Genomic DNA, 24,903 nt, shown 5'->3' with positions numbered 1-24,903 from the left:
ACAAAAAATATTTCGTAGTCCCTAGTTTGTTTAGGACATTACAGGCTGATCACCTGACTGTCCGAAAGTAAGATGATCCGTGCTTCGGAAGGCACGTTAAGCCGTTGGTCCCGGTTACTACTTACCTACTGATGTAAGTAAGTAGTCGTTACATGAGCTATGTCAGGGGTCTTTGGAGGCTCAATAGTAACCCTGACACCAGGGTTGATGAGGTTGGTACTCCACCTCACAACCCACACGATAGAAGATGTGGTCACTTTTTAAAATAAAATGAAAGATAATCGCGAACGTTCTCGCGTGCCATTCATACGAGTGCACAGGACTGGAACGGACCATTGTTGTCTGACCTACGAAACAATGGACAGCTTGACTGCCATTCGAAGCTAGAAGAGAGCTCTTGATTTCGGTTAGCTTTAAAAACTGACGCTAGATTTTAGTAGAGAGAAAAATACAGATGCTGATTTTGGCTTGCACGGATAAAATGTAATCTAGATAGATAAAATATTTCAGGTCTACAAACACACATCATCACACACACAGAACATCATAGCTCCTACCCTTATACTCGTACTTCGTAACTACAGTGAATAATAGTTGTTTTAGTATTGCCAGCATGTTTTATTCTAAAAAGGTAGATATTATCCTACACGGTTTTCTACTTACCGTCGTTACGCGAACGTAAGTAATCCTTTATTGCTAGAGTCATATCCTTTTCAAGATATTAATAAAACTCTTTACATTTTTATACACTTTTGGGGTAAACACATCTTTAGGGCCTTTAGCAGTGTTGCATTTTACACTAAATATTTTAAAGTTTTTAAGTAAAAGTGATGTACTGGATACCTTCTTTCCATACTGTTCCATCAAGATTAACTACGGGGTTTTAAATAAGCGTCAATCGATACACGCCAGTCCGCTTGACCGAGTCCAACTTTACTTAATTTGGCAACAAGTTTAAGTTACAAGTATCGGAGAACGCTCCCGGTATAGAATAAGGAATAATACTACGTATAGAACGGCAACTCTCCGCTCCCCACCTGCGGATGAGTTAGGTATACCTCATCCCCCACCCCTCACGTCCTCGGGCTTACTTTAGTCTTCAATCGTATGGGCGTCAGACATCACACACACAGATGCACGTATACGATAACGTCAATGTGTAGTGTTTGTGTAAAAGGAGGTGTTATGTATGAAGTATCCGGAGTGTGCTCCCAGTTCAACTTTTATTCGGAAACCAGTCCGCTATTCGATAAAGGTGAAGTTACAGAAAGTTGCTGATCCCCGGGCTACGTTATGTTGCACGGTTTAGGCCGGATTTCCACTGACGCGGAGATGGGCAGAGAAGAGCGGATTTGACCAATCACACCGTTCGAGAGAGCGAAAAAACGAAGACGCTCTGTCACTCTGTGATTGGTTGGATCGGTGATTGGTCGATTCCTGCACATCTCCGCTCCTCTCCGCACAGCTCCGCGTCAATGGAAAAGCGGCGTTAGGGGTCTCATTTAATTGAACTCCGGAGTGTATAGCCCAGTAACTAATTACTAATCAAAAACAAATAATCAAATGCACTTGTGTGTATGACAAGAAACATTTTAAAACTTATACAAGAAGATAAAATATTTCTTTTATTCAATGGTTTTGTCGCAGAAAGTTCCATTCGCAAAGTGAAAGCGCGCGGATATTTGTGTCGCTTGCACTTACGCGTTAGGTAACAGACGATAAGAACTTTTGTTAGAAGTGTCCGAGGTGTGCTACTCATGACTTGTGGCCCTGCCCATCCCAATAATGGGTGTATTGTATAGAATGAATTCAGCTTATCATCATTGTCGTGAAAGGAACTATGTCTATAGAGTTGACCAAAAGATTTTGTCCTTTCCAGAATGATGGCCCGTGTAGAGATTACGAACGAATCTTGTGTATGTATTTACGTCATGCAGCGAGAGAGCTGACCTGTTTGGAAACAGGTCATCTGCTTGCATACATTAGCGTTCACCCCTGCTGAGCAAGGGGTTTATATCACACGTAGTTAGATACCAAGCAGACGTCGCATAATCCGTGTAATATCCATTTCTACATCGCTGCACGAGCTACTGGCATGTAATAAACCTGATAATGCGAGGGTTGTCTGGAAAAATATATTCTATAAAATGGTTTTAGACAAGAACCATTCAAGGAATCTTAAAGTTCTAACGCATTTTTACAATACTGACTCCAGTACATACTATCTAATTTAATTTTAACCTATTACATATCATTTTCCTATCCGCCGAAAAGGAAAGGAACACGTAATCAACAGGCATAAAATTCATGAAACACACGTCAATTTTATGCAGTAATTTATATATACTCAACTGCCTACCCTTTTGGGGATACAGTTATGTTATTAAACACGGTATCTAAGAGGAGATAGAAGACATTTTTTATAAAGAAGTCAAAGAATTAGCTCTGGATAAGAGGAATGGAAAACGCTACTCCGACAAGAGCGCTCTTAAGTTAAGGGAGGAAAGTTGTATTGTTCTTAAGTGTTTATCGAGTGTGTGAAGAAATGTATATCTTTAGTTAATATTATAGTCACGTACAGTGATGTGCTGTTCTAGGAATAGTCCTAAAGTGAGAATGTTCCTGTTGTAAAAACAAAAACACGTTAATAGTACGGACACTGGCTGCTTTTCGTTTTCAAATAGTTTTTTCTTGTACTCTGGTCTTATCTGCCTAAAAGTTACGTAATAAAGGTCTTTTTACATAAGTTTTGCGCCGTGATTCCCAAAGTAGGAACTTTCCCGGCAACGACACATAACTGGTCACGTTTAACTATTGTAAGAATAGTTTTGGCGCCAAATTCGTTTTATGCGCCAATAATTCATCCGTTAGAACCATCTGTTACATTTTCAGGAACATCATCTGGCAACTATTTCACCGCTATTTTCATCGTTTTGCTTGTCTAGACTATGTTTCAAAACAACAACAAAATTGTAAGACATCACATAAACACAGCGAGTTAACGAACGAACAATATTACCATTTTATACTATGGAATTTAACATAGTGGAATATTCCTCAAAGAGAAAAAGTACAGAAAAGATAACAGAACAGACAATGAATCGTAGAGAGTACAATCATTAGTGGTAGCGAACTTGTAAAAAACCACAGAGCGTAACCTAAAGCCAATTAGTCTCTTTTATCAGACAGGGATAAAGAACAGAAAAGAACACGAGAGAATGAACAAAGGCAACCTTTAACCCAATTATCCAAGACCACACCCCGAACACTTCATAGAAAAAACCTCGTTTTACACAAACACTACACACTGACGTTACCGTACACGCGCATCTGTGTGTGTGACGTCTGTCGCCCATACGATTGAAGACTAAAAACCGACCGGGGGGGGAGGTAAACGTAGCCGCTGGTGGGGAGCGGAGAGCTACCGTTTTAAACATAGTACTATATTATTCCTCATTCTATGTCTACAGTATAACATGAGGCTGAGTGTTCCCATCTGGACTATGTTCTATCGTGTGGAGTAGAACACAAACCTCATCAACCTTGGTGTCAGGGTTATTGAGCCGCCGAAGGGTTTCATGCCTCATGTGACCACTACTTATTTACTTAGGTAAACTTACTAAAGTTCTATATTCAAAATCAGTGCCATCATCTGTGCATTCTGAATATTGTTAGTAATACAACGGACAAAACAGCTAATTGTTAAAGTTAGCAACAACCCACAGATGCCGTGAATTCTCTCAACAATGCAAGTGTTACCTACATTTATACACCGTTGGACAATAAACATTTACTACGTTACTTTCGGTGGAGCTCGGTGGCGCAGCGGTAAACGCGCTCGGTCTGCGATTGTTGAAGTTAAGCAAAGGCCGATCATAGAATGGGTGCCCACAAAAAAAGTTTTCATCTCGAGCTCCTCCGTGCTTCGGAAGGCACGTTAAGCCGTTGGTGCCGGCTGCATTAGCAGTCGTTAATAACCATCATTCCGCACTGGGCCCGCGTGATGGTTTAAGGCCCGATCTCCCTATCCATCCATAGGGAAGGCCCGTGCACTAGCAGTGGGGACGTTTATGGGTTGATGATGATGACGTTACTTTAAGTTAATACTACATAGAATAGAATATTACACAGATAATTGATATCACGTGGTTTCCAGGATTTGTGTCCGGTTAATGGCATTAGGCTCATCCTCTGTTACATGGAACTTATACATACCTATAGCTGGCGAGGAGTGGGTGTATATTACGTACTACACACCTCTACCTACCCCTTCGGGGATACAGGCGTGATGCCATGTTACGTAGAATAAACCGGTAGAACCATTATTCGCAGAATCGAGGTTTCGCTACTAAATTATTCAAGACCATGGATTCCGAATACTAAACACCTTGCCTACAAATTAAGTTACCAAGATATTTATCGGAGCAATAAAGGTAAGTCTATATTTTTCGCGAGGTAACTTATTGGGGTTGCACCGATGAGTTATTAATTTATCTTAAGTGCAGTATTTACTAGCGGCTCACAAATTGACCAAATTCGAGATGTCCCTAGAAAAGGTTCAGTAAGATCTACTCTGAACCGGCGTGCGTGTATGAAACGATTGATGAATGTGGAGGAAGCAAGAGAAGTATGTCAGGAGCGAAGCAAATGGAATTCCATCGTCTCTGCTTACCCCGGTGGGAAATAGGCGTGAGTTGATGTACGTATGTTATGTATTATAATACGGCTCACCATCGCGTTGGTCTAACAGAACACGCGGTGACGCGTGGGTATTTAGTTCATCTTGCGATGTGCCTTTGACTACCTCTATTAGGATATAGTTGCGTCTCTCTCTATTTAAGAGCTGCGCTCTTATCGGTGGAGTAATCGCCATTCCTCTCTTCTTCCCGCCAAAACCTTCACCTCCCGATACGACACGACCTGCACCTTCTCTTTTATTTGTTTCATAAATGTTATCCTAGGTCTACCCCTTCCTCTCTTCCCTTCAATTTTTCCTTCTATAATGTTTGTTATAAATGAATCGTGTCGTATCAGGTGGCCAATCATATTTCCTCTCCGGTTCTCTATAGTCTTCAATATGGTTCTCTTTTCTTCAACTCTTTCCAGCAGTTTTTCATTTGACACCATTTCAGTCCAGCTTATACCCTCCATCCTTCGCCAAACGCTTCCAACCTCTCTCTGTCTCTCTGTTTCTGTGTGATAATTATAGTCGTGTAGTCATAAAATTATGTTATTATGGACATGTTGTACCGACAGAGGGTCTGTGTCTTTTCTACAAGGAAGGATCATTATACTCGTATATATATAGGCGATGGAATGATTACCTGTAATTGATTCATCATATCCATCTTGAGTCTTGAGACTTCGCATCAAAAATGTACTCTGATCACCCCGTTGAAAACTACGGGCGTGAGTTTATGTTTCTATATAATGATGTGGCCCTGCATTTTGTATGGCACAAAACTAAAAACTTTACAAAACGTAAAGGTTATGTATGTACTATTTTTGATTGAATATCTGCCGGATCCTCACCTTGGTATTAGGCCTTGGTGTACTTACAAATGCGTTTCCGCGAGTGTCGCAAGTGGAACGCGAAATATTTCATCGCTGATTTTATTAAACGACGTCTTTTTGCTAACGTGAGTTGAGTTTTATTGACAATTATAGAAGGTGCAAATAAGTTTCGCCGAAAATTGCAGATACGTCGTTTGGTAAGATCAGCGGAGATTTGTATATCAATGTCACCCAGTGGACGTAGCGACTCGAATTGATTTCTTGCATTGATACAATTCAAATTTAACCTGTCTAGACACTGTCTGCAATATAGGGGTGTAGTTGAAAAAGTGGATTTATTTACCGCTAGAAACATTTAAATGTTTCACCAAACGGTCGTAATGCAGTATACTCCGTAATATGTATAGTTTTAAGATCCTAAAAAATTACAGTACGCACGAGTGAGCGTTCGGTTCCTAAGAGTAACATTTACATACGTATTTCTATAACACGGCAACCTGATCTTTATTTGATTCATATCTCCAACAGACGTGAAATATAAAGGAACATTTTGAAACCTTCAAAAACATCCAAACTCATGTTCAAAGGAGAGAAAATTTCTCAAAGCGAGTTACAGCCACGAACAATCTTCGAACGTCTTTCCAAGTCAATTACAAGCTTAACATAACATTTCCAGCTCAGTGGAATATAAATAAATTGAAAACGTGTTTCGCCTGGCATAAATTGGCAAAAGCTGGGAACTGCCAAATGCCGGGACAATCCCGGAGTTACATATTTGGTGTGATGGGCGATGGGACATGTTAGCGGATGGCACTGGCCGCCTTCCAGACAGCTTGCGTCAACTATTATAAATAATCCGAAATGTTTGGCGTACTACGTAATATAGGCGTATTTGTATTCAGACGGAAAGTAATAAAGTTGTTAATATGCATAAAATATTGTTTTGTACAGATCCAAGATCTTTTCAAGCGAGAAATACTTCGAAATTATTTGGCTACAAGAAATATCAAACTATTTCAATTCCGAAAATAGTGAATTCTTACGATATCCCCGTGAAAAGTTGCCAAGATTTTGCGTGTGCTTAAAACAATAAAAAGCAGGTAAATTACAAAGCATGTGGCTTATCGATTGGCTCATATTAACCTGTATGGGCACAGGTCAGAGGGGTCTGAAGAGACCACACTGCAGCAATTCATCTAAAGAAGATTTTAGTGCTCTTTGACATAATATTGATATTGCGCACTTACTTTTATATGCCCAAAATGTCAACTAGCAATGTTGCTTTTTCAGATCAATTGCTGCAATGCGTTTTTTTAGAGTCCCAACTCTCAGGTCTTCAAATGGCTATGATGACAACTATAGGTCTCTTCCGATCTACAAATAAACGAATTCCAATACTAACGCCTATAGGTCTTACAATTCCTAAATCTAATGAGTAAATAAAAGAAGTATTTTTACGGCAAACAATTCTCGATCCAATATAAGAGCTGAGTGTGAGTAATTCCCAATATATTAGTGGCTGTAAATCTGTTGGACCATTGCCAACGTCACCTGGTCCCAACTCATGCCGGTGAATTATTAAATACAACGTAGGCATTCCGATTAAAATGGTCCATTAAACGTGCAATTAGCAGCTATGTCGAGTCGATGTTGCAGGACTGCAACTATGGTTATGTAAACACAGTCATCGACAAATCATCACACCCTGGACACTACATACAAAAATCTCATTCTTACCGAGTGACACAGTCGCTGTCGCTTTTCAAAATCATTCGCAACTTGGCTAACCCCCGTGATTCAGCTAAATAGAAATCAAAATCGCACTCTACGAATCTCTTCGTTCGCGTTCTTATTTCCGATCTTCAAATACCTTTCAAAATATTATCCTCCTCCAAAGTAAGGCGAGACGAAATAATTTTCGCGAAATGAATGGAAATTTTCGTCAGCTAAGCAAGCTTTCATATAAAACGTTCATCCATTCGCTCTTCACACAATCATAACCAATTTGACTAGTTTGCGCTTAACAACCCTTGGCTAACGGCGCGTAAGTTGTGACGTCATGCACAGCCACGTAGACAGACTACATAGCTATTTTGTTTGTTCAATCTGAAAAAGCATTGTATTCTCATCACGTGTCATAAGCACACCTGAACATACACGCGCGATCCCGAGCCGTGTCCATGCAACTGTTTCACAAGAGCAGAGACACTTCATACAAAAATTACATTCTGACCGCATACTGCCTTATCGCGTAAGTGCGGACAGACACTCCGCGCGTGCTCCCACTTACTCCTTAGCGGCGTACGGCCATAGGCCATTTAGACTTAGGTAAGTAAGACCCAGAGGGAGTGAGGTAAATCTAACTCAGCCCTCAATACGAATTGTTGCGAGGCGGAGAATTACCGTTCTATATGTACGTATTATTTTTTATTCTATGACAAGAGACAACTGCATAATCGAATTTTAAAGATAACCCCCACGTGATAGTCTAAACATAATACTTGCGTATTATGACGTTCATTTGACGCTCAATTATCTACAATTACCTATATTCATGATAAAATACTTATAAAAGTTTCCAAGGAAGAGTACGGTGAGATAAGAAACCAAGCCTCTATTTATTTCTGTCTCTAGACTTATATTTGAAAACAAATTTCCTCATTTAGTATTTGCTTTGAGCCGCTATTTTCACTTACATTCAATATCGAGTCTTAAACCTTTACTCTAACATTCAGGAGAGACGTCGAAAAATGTATCTACCTCCAAAAACTAGTATGTACCGCGCCTAACTGGCACATAGCCAAAGGCAGTTACCCCCAACTTGCCCCTTATTTCTTCCTCGCAGTAACATTTTGTCTTGCGTATGGCTTGCATTATATTAATGCGATACTAAATCAGAGCCCCGGCATGTCCTTGATTAATCCTTGCGGATACGTTTTGGTGGGTTGTGGTAATACGATCTTCTATATAATTATACGTAGCTCTACGGCTTCTCATCTAAGGACAGATAGCGCGCTCCATATTCAAAATAATGAAAATATTTTTGCAGTTATTTAGATTCTTGATATTTATTTCCATTAGAGATATATCCCCACCCTGAATAAATAACTTGTATCTATTACCTACTCGAGATATAGAATTGTTTACTACGTACTTTAGTTTAACCAGCAGTTCTCATCTGTCTTGAGCGATCCTCAATGAAGTTAACAGATAATAAATAAATCAGCGAGTTGCCGAGAAGACAATTGAGTGACAAGTCGCGTCCTGTCGCATGGCTTCAAGTGGATAATGTGAGACAATCGTTCCGGGAGGCGCCGGCGCTGGTGGTGGTCCTATGTGATCATGTGATACGGAAACTATAGCAAGTAGTAATTGGATGATTTTATAAGGTAATTACAATGCGATATATTGTTTTGTACGGGCCGTGCCCCAGCGGTGGGGACGTTAATGGGCTGATGATGATGATGATGATATTGTTTTGCACCAAGGTTGACGCGCCGGTTGATAAGTTGTAATAGTTTTAGGCGGATAAGAGGTTTAAAAACAACGATTCAAAATGTAAGTATTTCCAACTGAAAAAATATTTTTTTAAATTGAGTTTGATATTTGTCTCCAAGTCGACTTCTTTCACCCTAAGGTTGCCCAGCAGAAATTGCTGGTTATCTATTGCTTTTATTTCATCCAGTTTGACTGTCCTATATGTTATTTATGTGCAATAAAGAATAATTTATTGATTCATGGAGTTTGAGACGCTAGAAGAGTCAGAAGGTAAATCACAAATAATTAATGTAGAGACATACAAATAGAGAGAACTCAGACCCGCTTTGACAATCTAAATGTAAGTATTATTAATTAGCTCATAATAAGTGGTCGTATAGATAGAACCATTGAAGTTAGTACAATTGGTCCCCAGAATAGAATAGGCCAGCGTGGAAGAATACCGAATGATATGATTTATGTTATTAACTAGATGAAATTATTGAATATACATATAAAAGAAGTAAAGACACAATAAAGAATAAACGATAAAATCAAGAGTTTTAAAAATAAAAAAGACGACAAAAGTAGAAATCAAACCTTACAAAAACATTGCAACGATGAAATAAATGAGACAATTAACGACGTACAAAGATTTTGACCTTACGTGTCACATCCATTCTCTTATTGCAAAACTTGAAACGTCGACAAGTTGTTGCAAAATTGAAAACACTATCAGATGTTCGTATCGAAAGTATTACAGCTGGAACATATGTGTATGTTTAGAAACATTGATACTTATGATAATACCTTGTAAATTATAGAAGCCAATTAAACTTATGCAACTTCCGAACGCAGAAGCTTGTTATTGTCAACATGTTGATTGTACGCTGAGATGATACGGATAATTATGACTAATTGGTGACAACATGAGTACAAGCGCTGATATTCGATTTTCGAGACGTTGAGGCGATCAGCTGAGTTAGTTCAGAGTTCAAGCTATCACCATCACTAATGATACAACTTGTTCTAAGCATGCGTGGATTCTGCATGTTAGCGGTAGAAATATATTAATATCGCTACTTAGTAATTTTCAAAAACAATCTTTAAACTTAACCCGATGAAAACAATGGACTCTATCTTATTTAAACCATATCGTCATTCTAGATTTTGTATGAGGAATAAGATATGGGTTCCGTAACTAATGACCCAAGAATTTCTTGATTATATCACTTGAGCAATTTACTTTTAGATAAAATATGTCTAATGTTCTTTAGAGCACCTGAAATGTATATATGACAATACGCTTATAATCATATATATGACACCTTTAGGAAGGCATTAGCAGTATTTTCAGGTACTTCGTCAATATCGTACGGAGTCTTCTAATCATTCAAAATAAAAAAGAACCTCTTGATCATTCCTTCTTCTGTCTTCTTTTTTGTGGAGCAAAGAAAGTCAAAGATCGCATTCAATTGTTACTTCCTAGCATTGTCGTAAAAAGCGGGTACAAATTAGCGATAACAGTTATTAATAAATTATAATAGAGATATGTAATAGTATCGTCGACCTACGGTCACGACCGATAGCGCTTTATCTCGCAGACGTAGGTTCGATGCCCAACAGGGGCAATTTTGAGGTGGCATTAATGGCGAATATTGGTTACGTCACTGATAATAGATCATATGACTCGGTCTGGGTGATGTAATGAAAGAGTCATTTTCAAAGGCAATTTTATTTATTTCATCAATTGATTAAAATTGAAGCACTGCTAAAGCACTAGATGCGGAACACAATGAAACAATGTCCCACATACATATACCAAAATTATATGTCGGCCCGCCTGTAATCAAAACGAGTATCGAGGTAGATAGAGCCATAAATATAAGTGGGCAGAAGACAATTTGCAGACACTTTTAGCATCGATAATGAGTGATAAATACAAGGAACTGCATATCGGACTTATGTAGTACGTTACATAATAGTAGTACTTTACCTTATCACGTAATATTACTTCCAACTCGTGTATAAATTCTGTCGCTTACGTAGCAGTTTAATGTCCACGCGTAATCTGGGAGATTTGAACCTAAGAACACAGTTTGATAAGAAACTGTGTAGGTACAGTTTCTTACGTGTTTATAATTCAGTAATTTTGTGAATGATTCGCGATATTCTTGACTGTAAGTACTTATCTCTTCAAAAGCTTCAGAGAATTACTCATGTACGCATTATAGCCTAAATAATAAAATAATTCTGAGAAAGCCTAAGAAAAGGAATCAATAAACGAGTCTGTTCGGCTGACTAATTAAATTTCGGGTATCCTTTCAAGCAACTTCCACTAATTGGGAATCACTGCACTTGAAAATCAATGATAATAGATAAACATCCCGTCTTGTTTTAAAACAAATTAGAAACATACTCACACAAGGTATTACAAACGGGACATTAAGGAAACGGAACCCTGCAAGAAGGTAATCGCGACGAAGGACGACCGAACAGAGAAAATTCCACAAGATTGGTAATTTCCTCGCAGTCAGGAAACGGGGCCGAATTATAACATACTCGCCAATTGAAGACCGGGGAAAAAGGCAAATTGATGTCACTAGGCACAGCTTTAGTTATTTTGAAATTTTGGGAATGTTGCCATTGCGTTCAGAGTTATTGTTGCTACTAAAAGATTAATTCAAATTATGAGAATGTTTTTTTTTTTTAAATAATCAAATCCAATTATTCCTTTGTCGTATATAAGTGATATGATAACTTCCAATGATAAAAGTAAGTAACGATCTGATGATAAACCGTTTAGGTCTGGTTATGTCCAGTTAAAAGTAGAAAAGTCACTATTAATAATAAAACGTTGCAAGAACCTCGTAATAAATCTATATAACAGAAGTAATGCATACAGGGTTACATTTGTGGCTAGGCATGTTTCACTGCGGGGTGTAAATGCAGACCTTTTAAGAAGGACTTGAAATGAAGAGTAAGCGTTGTAGCTTTTTCTTCATACTAGGCAAAATTAAGAGAGTAATACTTAACCCGAAGGTTGATGGTTCACAATTTTGTCTTCGATTATTTAGGTACAAAGTTGAATAAACTTTTACATGTAAATATTATGACAAGGAATCATGACATCAATAAACTCATTAAGAAAGTACTCGTGTAATCAATGTCTACTATATTTCGTGAACGATTTAAAGTATTAAGATAACAGGAAGATAAACATAAAAAAAGATTAGCTAAATACAACTCTAAACAATCTATTAAGAAATGAACACCGATTTCAAGGAGATACGAAAAATATAAAATGTTATTAGATAAGACAATGATTAGCCTAATTTAGACAAAAGCGGAAATATGAGAACATAGATCCTAAACTTCACGCTGTGATTTATTACGATTGCAACAATCCGCTAACTAATTAATATCAGGATTAATGGGTTATAATTGCTACTTTTATATCTGTGAGTCATGAAAATGAGGCAGATCATCAAAAACGTAATATTTTACACCTTATTGTACAGATTCGTGAGAACAGTATTCTTTACCGTACTATACACTTACAAACACGAGCGCTTCTCAAAACCGTCGGTGTATAACAAACAACAATTGTGTTAGTCAAGGTGGTAGTGGTGTAGTGGTAACACTCACTGAAGATCTAAACATGAAGTTTGTGGAACGTACACAGACGGCGATTATAAATATGATGTGACAAGAAGTTTACAAAAGTGCTTAGAGCTTCGAACAATGTCCGTTTAGTAAATATTTGAAAGTTAACGTACGTGCGATGAACCGTGGACATAATAAAAACTTCGAATGTAAATGATGTAAATAATTCTCAAACAATTCAACAGACGAAAAAAAATGCTTTGCGCTACTTACAGAAGTTTTAAGGAAGTATAAGAAAGAACATCAGCTCTAGAAGCGACAGTAACAGACACAGCAGTTGGTCTGAACGCAGCCGTGATACTAAAGTACATTGCCAGATTTTCCTACTAAATCGAAAATTCTCGATTCAAAGAAAGCAAAGAAATTGCCAACCAGTATGTAAACAAACAAACCTCGCACGTCATCTTGGCGCTCTCACTGTTGGCTAGCCGCTTGCCAGCTGACGACACACACTTTTAACCTCATTTCTCACTAGCAACTAAAAAAATCACGTTTATCACTATGAAGAATGTCATCACAGCACATGAAGTCACAAAAGTGTTTGAAGTTGGGGTTGAAAATGAAAATAATAATGTCGGAGGTAAGAAAGTTAGGAACGCCGATACGGGAGCGAGTGATCGTCGGTCCACTCGAGCGGGGCACTGAGAAGTGTACGCCGGCCCGCGCCGCCACCGACTACTCATTATTTAATAGCCAGATAAAAGATTATCTATTGAGGCGTCCTCGGTCAATACGACATTAAATTACGAATGTATCACTGAATGGCGCGAGGATGATGTGGGAATTGAGTAAGCGACTACGCCTCATACGATAAGGGGCTAAAGGTGGCGGGAAGGCGAGATACCGTTTGTATAAGTTTTGCAAAGTAATACAGACGTGTGCAATAAACAAACAGCAACAGGAAAATATTGAAAGCAGAATCTGTAAACGAAGATTTTCCTTAACGATATTTTCAACTACACCTACCGAGTATTTTGCAGTTCTAAGCAGGGAAGTAAGTTCTTCTATTTTATCAATTTACTCTCAGAATAACCTTTCCCAGTATGATTGCATTACGCCTCGTACGAAATTATGAATGGCATTCGTAATTCGTATCTCTAACATTAATAGCATCGATAGTATGTACAACCTGACGACGAGTGTTTCCACCATTGACACCAATTATATTGCGCACGCGTGATTACTTTATCGACACTATCTTTCAGAAGAAACATTCTGGAACATTCTTCTAATATATAATTAACAGATAAACTAATTATTTTAAATTTTTTGCGTCATACTGATTGCGTAGGATAAAAAGCAATGATAATTACTCATTTTCTCTCTATTTTTATAAACAAAGAAAAGATTGGCATTTACTACAGCCGCCTTTACCAATTTACATTAAATGACTGATCAAGTCTTGAAGAACATGTTTTACGAACCTAATTTTAATAGAAAATAAATATTCAGTCTTTCGTCTCAACACTACACGAGTTCTAACATCTTGACACGCCAGTCCGTCGTGATAAGTCCGTCTCAGCCGAGGTCCGTGTCCGACACACATTTGACGATAAATGTCGCTAACTGTGATAGCGAGTGTTACCTACAGCCACGGCCCACACTATCGGTACTTCTATACCGGCAATTCCTTCTAGAACATTACCGGTACGATAAGATTCCTACGTAAGACCCTTGACCTATTCACATTTGACAGCAATTATTATAATCAAATCATGTGCGAAATAATCTGCTAGTTCTACTTACGCATTTTGGTTTACAGTCACATAGTAGGTACTAAAATTCCTAAGACGGCTAAGCCCTTTTAGGCCTACAGTATAAAATATATGAGTATAACGAAACGACCTTGACCATTTATGTGAAAAACAATGAATAAACACGTACCAATGTTTACAATGTCACTAAAAATATTACCGGTATTAACTTATAATACCGATTCGACCCCCGAATGAGTAAATGAACTAACGAGCATACGTAAACAAACGTAAGCGGTGACGACTTGAGAAGACTAAATATAGAGCTTGATAATTAGGAAGGCTACGTTATCATGAGTACACTGAAAGCCCTCGATATTTTGAGATTTGATAGACACTGGTAGAACAGATGGAACATCCTACAACCTTCAAAATTTTGATAACAATGACTTAGAGGTAACCTTAAACTTATTACGTAAAATGACGATTTAAGAGAATCTTATATATCATAAATGAACTCACATAAAACAATTTAAAGTTTAAAAGCAATCAGTCAGAACATTCATTGAACACGTACTTTGACGTAACAAAGAATCGTTAAAAACTACAAGAATCGAAGACAATACACGGAGACACGAACGCATAACCATTCGCTTTATTACGAGCGACTCGAACTGAATCAGCATTTACTAATCATTTTGTTTATATAACCGTTTAATTATAAAGATTTGTTGACAAAAGGTCATGGTCCAAAGGTATGGAATTCAATTTTTGCTCATATGTGCACTTCTAAAAATTAAACGGAGTAGATTTATTGTTTGGAATGAGAGGCGAAAACCCTGGTCATCGAGTGCCTACAGTGACGGATGTTAACTGAACGGCTAGGTATTGTTATTTGCACTTTACATATCATATAATAAAAAGGAAACCAAAACGTTCTAAACTCCTCTATTGCAAAGAGAGGTAAAACTTCAAAAACAACAAACTCAAAATAGAAAGTACTCAAAGTAAATGGGCATGTGTAGATTGATGGGCCGAAAGAAGGGCCATTAACAAACTTGATGGACATTTCCAATGGCCGCCAAACGAGAATGATGCAAGGCCCCGTCATCCATTTACGTCCATATTTGCTGTTGAAGACCATCTGGTCTTCACTGTAATCGCGAGTATAATTAGCCATGAACTTGCCACATTGATTCAGCTGGCACGTGTTGTGTCTACGACACTATGATGTTTGAGCATGTTTACAATTATGACAACGGCTGTCTTAGTAGTGACAATCTGACGGACGGTTTTAGGATTTAAGTTCTCAAGACTCTCATATTCCATCTTAGCGTTATATGCATCGTTGTTGTTTTTTTGCGTTTAACTTATTTATTTGCCGCTATTATCGTTTAAATAATTCGCTGTTAAAACTACTGCAACTTATAAGTAAATATAATAGTAATGTAATTTGAAAAACAACATCTAAAGTAACGATTTCGCTTCAATTTCGTAAGTAATGTCAACGAACTATAATCACCCGTAACTTGCACCACTTTTACATTTAATTCTAATCATCTAAAGCTAACAATGTTTAAAAGCAAGCATGAACTTTGACCTTAACCTTAAAAGTCTCACGTATTTAAAGGGTTAATAAAGCGAGTCAAATTAAGTAAAACAGTCCTAATTGCTAGATGCGAGTGGAATGAATAACGAAAATCAAAATTATCCTTTAACATACCCAATTTAGCTTACAGAGGTGATGTATGGAATATATTTTGTGGAAACTCATCGAGTTTCATGAAAAGGTTTTCATATAAAAAAGCAAACGAGTGGACCCATTAGGCTCGCATGAAGATTTTCGTAGTAAATGAACAATAGATGTCAATATTAGTTCGTGTTCGTATACTTACAGCTAATAGACTCATGAATTAGCACAATAGTAGTAGACATGTTTGGACACCTAAGCAAATCTAGCTTAACAGCTGTTTGGGATATTTGATTTCGTGATTTGATCCTTCATTCGTCCCCTCGCAAAGGTAAACATTGATCAAATTAATTTGTAAATGATGGTGCCAATTCTGGCAGACATAAACGTAACCTCAACTTAATTTGACAGTTCTTAAAGTACTGCTATCCTTTTTTAACGATAATTGCACGAAAGAGACAGGGCTAGAGATGGAACTGGCAAATTAAATTAAAATTAAGGTGGCGTCTGTCATAATCGGCACGATTGTCTAATTTTTGGTATTTGGATTAATTAAACATTTAATATTTTCTTTTACATAAACCAAAGTTTGGAATAATTAAGTATTTGGTGGAAGAGACAACAAGTTTCTTTCCTGGCGCCTGTGGTATAAACCTTATTCGAATAAAATTCAAATATTTCATGTCAAACAAAGTCCTAAACACTCTTGTACTTGGCCGATATTGTTTGACAGTCCTTTGAAATATTTCGCTCGATACCCTCGAGGACAACGAAATTAAGTTCTGGATCTTTGTATAACTTCATAAGCCTACGACAAACAAATAAAAAAACGTTTAAATTTTCAAATGTAGGATTGTTAGAAAACACTTATTTTCAGATGATATCCTAGGACATTGAAATAGAAATAGAAATGTTTTATTGCGACCATAATATATGTTCGTACAAATTGTGGTGTTATAAAAATACAGAAGTATCATCATGGACTCGATAAGGCCACTGCAACTGATAGAGGACAACATACTTAATTATTAGTCAGTGATACAATTTATATTTATCATACTTACTATATTTTATTATTTTTTTATCGCCATCATGGACTATGTAGGATGGTGGTACCACCATAATCGTGCCACCAACAACATGTATGCAATTGGGTACGAAACTAACAAGACGCCAGGTGAGGTAGCGTTTATACAACTACATACATTTTGTTGGTGGCATGACTATAGATGCATCACCATGGTGCCCATGTGAGATAGGGCCCGTAATCATATCAATTACTATTAAATATACCGACCGCTTCGGAACGTGTTAGGGCTAAGGACAAGAAGTAGTCCAAGAAAGAAAAGAAAAATCATACCATCATATCTTTCCTAAACTTGCTAATACGTTCTTCGCTTATCTTCACCTGAAGCTTATCCGTTAGATAAGTGTGCGATAGCAGGAATACGTTCTATCTGTAGGATAAGTTTTGAACAGGCTTTCGGGTCGTATTTACACCCGGCTTGCAAACCTGGGTTGGCAAAGGTGTATACCAATCCTCGCCAGCTATGTTTAGTAATAGGAGGTGAGCCTATTCAATGCCATGTCTTTAATATGAACGGTACTGAAAATTATATTAAGTATTTACATTGGAATACTGCGTTGTGTTTCCAAAAATGTCGCATGGCGCATTGCGATGTTCCAGATACTACACCTCACTTTTTAGGGATGCGTACCTACCCGTTACATGATAATAGTAATTTACATGCAGGGTGACAATGACACCGTACAGAATACTGAGGGAGATGATTCAGCTCATGACTCTGAGTTCATGTCAAGTGGAATTTTCCGTCGCAAAATTCATGTTTACTTTTGTGAAAAATCCACTTCATACTAACTCAGAATCATGAGCCAGAACCCCCTCAGTATTCGTTACGATGTCACTTACACCACGTAACCCCTTGATACCAAATCTCCTTTCGGAAAATTCATGGAAATTTTAAAATTATTTTCAGTTCCATACTTTTGCGACGGAAAATACCACTTAATATGGACTCCGAATCATGGTCTGAACTGAATAATACTTCAAAGTTTTCGTTACGTTGTCACTAACGCCTTGTATTTACTGCCGTATCTTTCTGCAACGAGTCAATATAAGTTCGGCAGTCTGGCTCACATTGTTGAAATAAACATCTCTTCACGAAGTGATGGTACAGAGATTGTTTAGGGGCGGGAAGCGAAGTTCGTATGAAACCGTTGGATGTCAATGAATACAAATTTGAAAATTTCTGAAAAATCCCTCCTCCCGAAATACTCCCGGTAACACCTCTGTGTGTGTAGACCCTAATCCAGGAGCAGACAGGGTCGACAGCCGAGGTTCGCCACATCATGCGTCTGGAGCTCAAGAGAACAACTCAAGTACCTATGCATGAATAAAAGAAGCTGTAACGTTTTTAGAAAGAAACTATTGTGATTCCGAATAAAAGATTAATATATTCTTTGCACGCGATACTAACGATTTCTTGTATATACTCGAGATTCAAGATACGCTTCTGAAATTGTGCTTACACACAAAGATGAGTATATTGAATATAACAGCTTTATACTTTATTACGTTAGATTGTCCCATACTGGGTGCCATTAAGAAACTTAATAATTGTAATAAGTCACGTAGTCGCGTCTTAAGAATAAGCTAAATTAATTCTCGCGTCCTTAGAATTTGAGCCTTAACAAGTATTCAAGGGCGTTCGTCATATTCAGCTTATTACTTAATTTTAAATTCAAAGATCCCCTGTTAATCCCAAAAGATATTTATGAATGAATAAAAATTCAAATAGACTGCTTAGAACCCCATCGGATAACTTGAAGAAACTCAATTCGAAACTGAGCACCGCAACACAGTATTTCATATCGTAGGGACTGTCAAATGGACTTAAACTAAAAAATAAGGGTCAAGTCCAAGTAAGTCCAAGTTTAAAAGCAGCTGGGGCAAATATAAATGGACTACAACAAAAAGAGCCCAAATCTCTGACAACAAATCTTTATCGTGATATTGATTTGTTGATATGTCTGCCGATTCAAAGCGAAGTCTTACGCATTGTTTTACAAAAGAAGGAATATTAATAAATAGAATTGGAAAAATGTTCTCTTTAACATAGGTATCTAAAATCTTTAGCCTCCTCAGGCCCAGATTTCCAAACACAATGTTTTGGCCTTAGAGAATTTTAGAAAATGTAGTATGTGTACACAAAATGTCGAACTTTTCTCCCACAGGAGATTATTTTAGTCATTAAGGGTTCAACGATATTGACACTATTTGGTCCCCTTGGGGGCGCAAACACCCATCTACTTCAAACTGTCAGGTTATCGACTCCTCATCTCAAAGACATGCGTAACCTTACCCGTGACCTTGAGACAACAGGGGTGAACCAAGCTAAACTTACAAAGTGATTGTGCTGGACAGATCGTGCAAACTGCGCATTTGAAAGTGAGGAAATAGAGTTGAATAAGACTTTATTCAGTTCGGAAAGTAATTTCCGAGATGAACAGAAGTTACCTTAGCAAAATTGAAATTCAGTAAGATTCGGTTTCAACAAGTTATTGATTAAGTTACGTAGCTTCAGGATTTTGTGACACTCCAATTGTGACTGCTTACATGAGCCTATTCACGTTCGCTGTTTCACTTCTGTCTCCGATTGGCTCGGTGGAAAAACATCCAGTAGAAACACAGGATTTAAAACAGCATTCCGCAATGCAGATCTCTCTTTTGGTGTCGGGCGCTCAAAAAACGCGCATTTACCTTTTTCACGTATGTTTTGAATAAAATATGATAAAGCGCTCCCATTTGCAGTGCAACGGGGGATATAGGTCAGACTTATCCCTGCAGAGCAAACTTTTTCAGTAAAATTTGCCTCGTTCTACAGTAAAACTGTATATTTTTCAGACCTTTATGTATTTTAAGAAATGAATCAAAGAGAATTTCCTTTCAGTAACTCGCTGCGTCCTAACATTTTGTTTGAATATTAAAATTGAAATATTCGTTTCAGCATTTACTACTAAACTAGTATTTAATTAAAGAATAATACATTAAGAATTACTATACTATTACACAACAAGTTTTTTGTTTTTCATTTTATGCCAGATATGATATTATAAAAGCTGCCCGCCACTGACAAAATTAGAATGTATAACACAAGACAATTTTCCACTTTTATTATCTGTCATAAACTGTCGTCACTTAATAAAAGACCTACGTCAAACTGAATCAGTAATCGCTTGCTAACGTTGAACTACGGTTCCCCAGCACGTGCAAATGAGATTATCCTTTTTCAGGTCCTAAGATAATGAAGTTACACGTTTCAATTTGTATTCTTCTAATTCATACAAATATTAAGGCGCATTTTTCCTTTGTACGCTAAAATTTGCGTAAATATTCCATTTGAATTAAGAATACTTTCACCACGATTAAAAGATGTGTTACTGTTGCAGTTTTTTGACATTTCTACTCTTCAGCAATAACACCTTGCGAAATACTGTAGATATTGAATATGTTAAATTGACCTTCAACAAGTTTATCCATGATAATTACGTTAAATAAATGATTCTGATACTGCGAAGTCAAATTCCAGTGGAGTTTAGAAACACTTTTTAAAAATATCCTACTCTTCATAAAGTGGAATCTACTGTACAACTTATTGCTTACTTCGATTAAGTAGTTGTTCAATAACATAATAATATCTCTTAAAGCTTTTCAGTCTCAAATCGTAATTATTGATGCCATAACTGATTGTTGTCTCTACAAATAAAGCAAAGTCCTTAGTAAGAGCGCTAGAATCCCATCAATTTACGTCCTTGCATCGTCGTAATGTCGTAGTTCAGAGACTGATTATATGAGAATTGATGATTTCTGCTGACATCACACTCGCTACTAATGGGAGATCCTTGTTTACTGATACACGAACATAATATTCTTTTATGATAACTAAACATGAATTGAACCTTTCATTAATAATGCAGAATCCTTTGTTTGGGTTCGGTGAATCTAAGATTTTCGTTCGTGACTTTATTAGGACGACAGAAGTTGACAGAACAATATCAGAGCTTACAAATAAATGGAATTCTTTCATAAGATCAGCTATTTCCTGTTGGGGTAGACAGAGATCACAGAGTTCCACTTACTACGATCCTGACACACCACGTTCGCTTCCTCCACTCTCATCAAAGTCAAACGATGGCGTGAAATGTATCTCTTAATAACATCTAAAGAAAGCCAAAACATGGAAGATTTAGGCAGAACAAAAACACAAACGGAATTCACATAAGACATTCCAAAAACACATCGTAAGATAAGAAGTAAGAACACACAGATTATATCCCAGTTGACACGAAAAGGACAAAGGAAACGGATTCGAGTAAAGGAACCGCAAATACGTTTTGAAGGCCTGTGAATATAACGCCAACGGGGGCTTTGTGTCTAACGGTCAACGGGAAGGACAACTTAGACCTAAAGGGATCGAATACTAGAAATTTATGGTGGTTTTAGCATAAAGACCGCTGAATATTATGACGCAATATATTTCTGAACAATGTACGCCTGTGGCGTGCATTGTGACTTTTGTAGAGCCCTTAATTATAGTTGCGGCTGAGCGCTAAGTTGCTCTGCCCGGGCGAGGTCAAGGTAAAGGTCACCAAGGCCAAGGCCGCAGCCCTACATATTCCAGCCCTAAAAGTCTCCGCCACGTGTTAGCCCAGCGAAAATGAACGAGCAATAATCCATCATCCCTCAACAATACTCCTGAACAGTCAACAATGTTAGCTGATATATTTTCGACGCGTCAAACTCCCGGGTAAGCAGGAAAACTCACCACTGTGGTCAAGGCCAGGACTCAAGGACGCGGCCTAAGGGCCCGGGAAGGGAAGCGAATTACCATAAATTGCTCTAAATTTAGAATAAAGCTACACTTGTAGGTTTCCTTACTTGGTTAATATAAAACATGTGAGAATTAATACTTGGAAGTTTACGAGGAAAACTGATCCCATCAAGATAGACGATGATGGCTTCGCGAAATTGCTGAATGAAAACAGCTCTTAACGATTTTTCCTCGTATTATGTAAACGTTTACTTGTTTCCATGATTCATGGTAGAGGTCACGTTCAAGTCTATTAAATAGCCAACTTATCAAACCAAATTACGTACCTAACGCAGATTTCTGGTAATTTTCATTCACCGGAGATGGCGTTTAAGTCTGTTAAATAGGCAAGTTATAACAAAACCTTTTGTTTCGTAACTAAGTTTGCGTCGACACAAATCACGTTGGAAGGGAAATGGCGACCAGAAATTTACGAATTTCAGCTCCAACCCGCCATGTTTTATTATTCAAAAGGGCTAGCGCTATAAAAACCAGTCTATGAAATTTTGCTATAATGTAAAACGCCAAAGACTCAGGCCAAAGATCAATATTATCCTGTCAGCGTCTAAAGAAAGCTTTCAAAATTTCAAACACAATCATCTTCTATTATCGCCTTTGGAATTAATTCAATGAAACATCCTGTACTTAAATTAAAACGGCCGTTTAGCACATTTTCGCAAGTCGGCCATTTTTATCTTCCAGGGTCTAACGAAACGAGTATTAAAATATTAATTCTTTTATGTGTTAGTCATAAAAGACTTTTATCTGGTGGATTTGAATGAGAAATTTGTTTATTCATGTGAGCTGGGGATTTCAGAAATTCAGAGTGAATCCGGAGTTATATGTATAGTAACTATCCACCGGAATGACCATTATTTCAGTGTTTCGCCTCATGGAGTGTTAGGTGCAACCGCAGAATTATTGGCCCAATCCCACATGTAATTATAGACGGGAAATTGAAATCACATTCGGATATTATTTTTCAATAGACAAACTGGTTTCAATCTAGGTAAAAATTTATTGTAAAATCGAGATTTTGCTAAAGAAAATCACAACACAATGTCTGTTTTCAAAAACGTGCTTACGTAGTTTTCACTATACACTTTTTAAAGACAAGACATTGCTGTGGCTGTACCTAATGTATGTAGTTTAAGTTTACAACTGTACAAATACCTATTTTCCAATAACATTTTAAATCGTCGAAAAGCGAAAATATTCGTATCTATACGTATCTTCATATTTTCATAAACCAAATATGTATTCAGACAGACCCTCTAACTAATCTGATCAATAATCAAGGATATCTCTTAGGTATTGCTTGTGATAAAGTAAATATACAATATTAAAGGTATAATATCAAAGTGTCGTAAGATTAACTTAGTACCCACGCGTCACTTCAGTCCAATAAAGAAGTATTTGTTAACGCTAGTTATTTAGAATTAATTTTGAAAGGAATTTAATTCTCCCTAGTGGCACAGTTGGAAGGTAGGCGAGAGATTCTTATTAAAAAGTAATTAACCGCTTTCCCCGGTGACTGTACTAATCTCTTTTCAATTAAGAGAGGTAAACTTTATTCTCTTCTTCCTACCTTCGCAAATTAAGGGAGTCTAAAGCAGTAGAACATAATTACTGAATCTTCAGGTCAATAAGTAGCGTAGGTATGTTACTGCCCTAAAATAGTATCTCCTCTTACAAATCATCAGTCTAAAGTTTTTTAGTAAATCGTTTGCATACATTGTCTGTTTGGTTTATCTGTAATGACTATGTATATGTGAAATAAATAAATAAATAATAATAATAATATTTTTTTTTTAAATTGAGTATTATTTCGAGCACGGAATCATCTTATTTTGACGTCATAGCAAAATGTGACATAATGTCGTACTCATTATTAGATTTTTCTTTGTTAAAATTCATAAATAAATATGAAAAAAGAAAACGTTTTTGTCACCTTTAAATCTGTCTTTATTTACTAATCAGAATTTCATAATTTATCTTTGACCTAGGAAACTACCCAATTAGGTGATTACATTCTGCTATCTCCTGACCAGCATGGGCCGTCTCACTATTTTTTTGTTAGACGTGTGTGATTGGGCCACAGGGAATCGAGCTCAACTACTGGACCATGGAACCGTCATGGGTATATTTATTAGGCTGTTTAAGTTGTACAGATAGATAGTGATATAAATAAGAAGTCAAATAAATCTAACGTAACGGATACAATTATATGGATATCAGATGTAAGTAATTGGTAACAGAGGACCAATTATGCCAAGGACGTAACTCTAGTCAATCAGTCAGTCGCGGTAACCGCAGAGAATTCATGTTACAGCCTCTATTGCGTAAGGAAGATACTTGTAAGTTGTGTATTCAAATTGTCTATTTGAATGTAATACACAGTTGGCTGATCCTTAACCAGCGTTTCAACAAGACTTTACCTATCTTTAGGGAGTAATATGTACAATACCTGCTGAACAAAAAAGAAACAAGAATTTCACCCACGCATCAGGGTAGTTAATTATATTTGTATGCCGTTTCCATATCTCGGGTCTATGGAGTCCCGGACTTTTGGTAGGAGTGTGTGGGGCCGAAGCCAACACGCAGAGGCCCCTTAAGACAATTTAATCTTGGTGTGACACCAACATATTATTATTATGTAGTTTATGTACTTATAAGTGTATCCATATTTGTTATTTATTTTTGTTTTTATATGTTGGCTGCTATCTTTAGCTGCATTAAGGTTGCCTGGAAGATATTACTACTTAGCAATAAGGCCGCCTATTGTACTCTTTCTATTTATCTTTTGTTTTGTATTTTGTATTTCCTGTTTATGCAATAATGTATTTGTTATGTTATGTTAAAGTAGGGCCACGCAAAATCCACAAAGGTACTATTCCTTTCTGTTCGCGTTTATTCATAAACGCTATTACCCAGTAAAGCATTTTAATTCCGTCACTTGCCAAGGTGAGTG

The 24,903-nt window shown here is 37.2% G+C and overlaps 1 protein-coding gene across 3 annotated transcripts in view; it reads right to left on the bottom strand.

Moving 5' to 3' along the window:
- LOC126369211 (monocarboxylate transporter 9-like) overlaps window positions 1-24,903 on the bottom strand; it is a 61,148-nt gene that overhangs the window by 10,898 nt on the left and 25,347 nt on the right. Inside the window, exon 1 of one of the 3 annotated variants that reach the window (XM_050013521.1) lies at window positions 13,050-13,319. The exons of 1 other annotated variant lie outside the window; for it this stretch is intronic. The gene's annotated coding sequence lies outside the window, so the exon portion shown is untranslated. Of the gene's footprint in view, window positions 1-12,870; window positions 12,970-13,049; window positions 13,320-24,903 lie in introns of those variants that run through there. One more of the 3 variants, XM_050013520.1, reaches the window with a different exon arrangement.

Source organism: Pectinophora gossypiella, chromosome 8 (assembly GCF_024362695.1).
Source record: "Pectinophora gossypiella chromosome 8, ilPecGoss1.1, whole genome shotgun sequence".
In the NCBI taxonomy this organism is placed as follows: domain Eukaryota; kingdom Metazoa; phylum Arthropoda; class Insecta; order Lepidoptera; family Gelechiidae; genus Pectinophora; species Pectinophora gossypiella.
Note: the sequence above shows the minus strand (reverse complement) of the source record. Positions and strands in the feature narration are given on the sequence as shown.